Consider the following 4,085-nt stretch of genomic DNA (forward strand, 5'->3'; position numbering starts at 1 on the left):
ACAATCTTGATGTGACAGTTTCAACAGGTTGCAAATGAAGTGACCCTGACACTCCTCACTCAGGACACGTCAATGTGGGACATGTTCTTTATTGTTTGTGAAGGACTGATGGTTCATCTATTGGAAAAACACAAATCAGCTGTCAAAAGGCCTTTATTTGTGCAATAGTTCAGATTACAGCACCATTGGGCAACCCCTGTGAAGGATCATTCACTTTAACTTTCTGAGATGCTGGTATTTCATCACTTTTGTTGAGGTTCCATGTGGTTTGCTTCTCTGGAACTAACAATGGCCCCTGACCAGGTATGTTTTTGGATACAGTGATTGCCATGCTGCTTCCCTTTCTGGTGGGGAAGGGGGTAAAAATTGTGCTGCTGGGGATCATAAATAGCATTAGTTCAAAAATATAACAATTGTTTCTGTTTTTTAGAACTAGGTCTGCTTCTGATTCAAATAAGCAGAGTGAAAGAAAGGCTTTCTTCTCAGAGCACCTGGGCAGTGCCGTATGCCAAGAGGCCATGGAGGACAATGGTGAAGCATGGGGATTCCAGGGTCAGTCTGGGTTTTAATTTGGCCTCCATCACCTATTTGCTATGTGAATTGGGCTATTTGCTTGACTACTCAAGTGCTAAATTTCCTTTCCTGAAATAAAGGGTAATCATAATACCTGGATCATAGGTCATTTATTTATTCAACAAGTATTTAAAGGATGCTGCTAATTGTCAAGTATACTTGCAGGCCCTGGCAATACAGCAGTGGAACAACCATAGGTCCTTAAACTCTCGAAGATTACATTCAAGATTTTATACATACATATATATGTGTATATATAAAAAATATATATACATATATATCACTATATCCTTACCCTCATTTTCCTTTATAACAGTTGTCTCCCAGACATTATATATTTATTTTCACCTATATATATGCATATACATATACACACACACATATTTTATATATAAATGAATCAGGGTATATAATTCACATATATATGCATATATACATATATACACACATATATCATATACATATATACACACATATATCATATATAATACACACATATATCAATATATACATATATACACACATATATCATATATAAAGGAGTTCTATATATAAAGAGGTCTTATATATAAAGGAGTTAACATAGGTAAAGCTGTCAGCAAACATGAGGTGTTACTATTGCTCTCCCTCGCCTGGATCCAAAGGAGTAGGCAGACCATGGCTTAGCTAGGGAGGAACAGACCTTGTTTAAACGCTCGACATGCATCATTGTATGCTTTAGAGGAGGGAATGAACATTCATATTGCTGTGTGTGGCCTTGTGTGCAGCACTTTTAAGTCCTTCAAACAGTTCTATAAGTTGGGTATTTTAAGCCCAAGTTTTAAGAAGATGAAACAGAAAAAGATAAGGAATTTTGCCTACTTTGTGCACATGTATAGCTCTTATACTTTCCTCTCTACATGACATTTCTCACGGATGCTGTTTTTCAGGGAAGAGTTCAAAGGAACCACAGAGTTTGAAACTGTGTGTACAGAACAGGCCATTTGGGTTAGGCATGCCATTTGGCCTGCATTTACCCTGCTCCCTTCTGAGATGATTGATTACAGGTAGTTCTTTATGTCCAGATCTCCATGTGCTATGGCTTGGCGGCCTTGATCTCACCCCATCCACAGATGCTTCCTGAGGCCAAGGCAGTGAGACAGAGACCGACTAGTGGCCTATATCAAGACTAACAGAAGTGAAATGCATTAGACTGTGAAAAATGATTTAATCATATATTTTTAAATGGTGACTGGTGGCAGCAGAAGAGGTAGACCAAGCATTAATAAAAGATGAAAAAGTAGGCAGAGGGGAGGGGAATAGGGGACGTAACAGAGCAGAGATGACTGGATAGCCCAGACTCAGACTGGTGGACTACCAGTCTACCATGGTATTCTAAGTGACTGCACAGCCCAATGATTTGACTGCTAAGAGGGCTTCCTGTTCTTATTTCCCTTTGGTACTTTAAATAAGTCCTCATTAACTGAGGCAACTTGAGCATGGAAACTGAAAGAGCCAAACATTCACATTAGATGATGCTGGGCTACATACATTTACTTTACAAAGCTACAGACAGGTAGGGAAGATAAGTACTGAGCAGGGAACATATCATTCCTTTTCTTGTTCTATATCTAGGCAAGCTCTGGAGAATCTGAGTCAGTGAGGAACACCCTGGAGAATCTGAAAAAGTCTGCAATGCTGAGATGTGATAGGCTTTAACACCCGACAAAGAACTAGGTATGAAGTTTGACTCACAGACCTTCCAGACACACTGGGACCTTTTTAAAAGCAAAGCTTGGGGTGACTCTAGGATTGTGATAAGATGTGGGAAAGTTGTTAGGCCAGACTCCTGACACTGACTTCTGCTGGCTACATAGACACTTGGCAATCAAATTGCCAAGAGCGGAGAGGGCAGTAGAACAGAGCAATGTTGCCTATTTCAAGTCTGGAGAGAAGTAAAACAGGCTCAGATGCTGGAGAGGTGTTGCATGAATTGATACCTCTTTAGATTAGGTTCTGTTGAGAAATGAGGTGACTAAATCACCATGCACACTTGGGGAGGCTGTCACCTTCTCAGGGCCTTGGCTTTCTCAGCAGTGAAGAGGGTCAAGTTTGGACAAAGTTGGTCTCCAAACTCACAGCTCTAATAGTCTGTGAGTTCACAGTGAAAAATGTACCAAGTAGGCACCTTGGATTACTTTATCCAGACTGATGATCTCCAGAGAGGGGAATTCCTGGGGATGGATCAAATGCCATGAATATGAAATATATACAATTTTGTAAAAATTCAAGTTATTTTAAACTGGAGCTCTGGAACACTGTTCAACCTCAAGACAAGCAGAAAGTGACTCATGTGGTATTGTGCAAAGCCGAAGACATTGAGGGTGGGTTGAATCTTGTGCAGTTATCTTGACTACAATGCACTTTACCTTTTCAGAAAGCATCTTGCCATCCTTCAAAACTCACTTCTGCGACTTAATTGCTCTCTGCTCAGTGTTTCCATAATGCTTTGTCTAACACTGAGCTTCTAATGTACTGAGTTCGTCTACAAGTCTCCTTCGTCTTCTAGACTTTGATCTCCTCAAAGGCAAGGACTGGGCCTTATTTATTTTTGCATCCATTATACAATGCCTGTAAACTGATAGCTCTATAAATGTTTGTTGACTGATGAATGATATCTTACTTAAATGTTTATGCTCAGGCTGACACTGAGAGCCAAATCAGAGAGGCAGAAAATTATAATGCAGCCAGTTCCCTAGGAGTTTAATTAAGTCTGAATCGAAATCATCACCAGTTGGATTTGGGAACAAGACTAGGAGGCAAAAGCTAATAAGATTGAGACCTGATAACCTAGTTGAATATTGAAAAAGGACAAAATCCTATTTGCCTCTGTTGATTAGTTAACAGTGATGAGATTGGTAAACTCCTGGGAAAGACCCAGTGTTCTCTGGGTACGTACCAAGCTACTGCAGGGAAGCATGTCGCCAGCAAGTGGTGCTGTGGAATTGGGGTGAAGGTCATTCAGCCTATTCAGCTTCAGTAACACCAGAGCCTACAGGGCACATAGATGGCCTAATCCATCTATGGATTAGGTGTTTTGATGTCAATATTTGGATTTTTTCTTCTTAACAATATGCTAGATTTAATAAATGGTTTTATTTATTTACTTTATTCATTCATTTATTTAGCGAATATTTATAATGAGTGATTATTGTTTTCCAGACATAATTCTAGGCACAGGATGAAACAGTAAATAAATCAACAACATTCTTGTCTTCATGGAGATTATATTCTTGTGTGGAAGTCAGATAATAAACAAATGAGTAAACTATGGGTAGATATGAGAATTGATAAAGAAGAAAAAGGTAGAGAAGGGCAATAGGAGCTCAGGGAGTGGGAAGGTTCATGGTGTTTGATATAGTGGCCAGTGAGGGCCTTATTGAGAAGGTAACTCTTGAGTAAGGAAATGAAAAAAGTGAGAGAGCCCATCATGTGGTCCTTTGGGGAAGGGTAGAAAAAGGAGCAAGTACCAA

At 39.6% G+C, this 4,085-nt stretch overlaps 1 long non-coding RNA gene across 1 annotated transcript; it reads left to right on the forward strand.

The window, feature by feature from the left end:
• The first annotated feature begins 241 nt into the window (after positions 1 to 241).
• Positions 242 to 3,712, forward strand: LOC102143147 (uncharacterized). The gene is made up of 4 exons (XR_277305.5): positions 242 to 303; positions 431 to 552; positions 2,188 to 2,289; positions 2,990 to 3,712. It is a non-coding gene; the product is annotated as an uncharacterized lncRNA (long non-coding RNA).
• The last annotated feature ends 373 nt before the right edge of the window (positions 3,713 to 4,085 follow it).

Source organism: Macaca fascicularis, chromosome 5 (assembly GCF_037993035.2).
Source record: "Macaca fascicularis isolate 582-1 chromosome 5, T2T-MFA8v1.1".
NCBI lineage: Eukaryota > Metazoa > Chordata > Mammalia > Primates > Cercopithecidae > Macaca > Macaca fascicularis.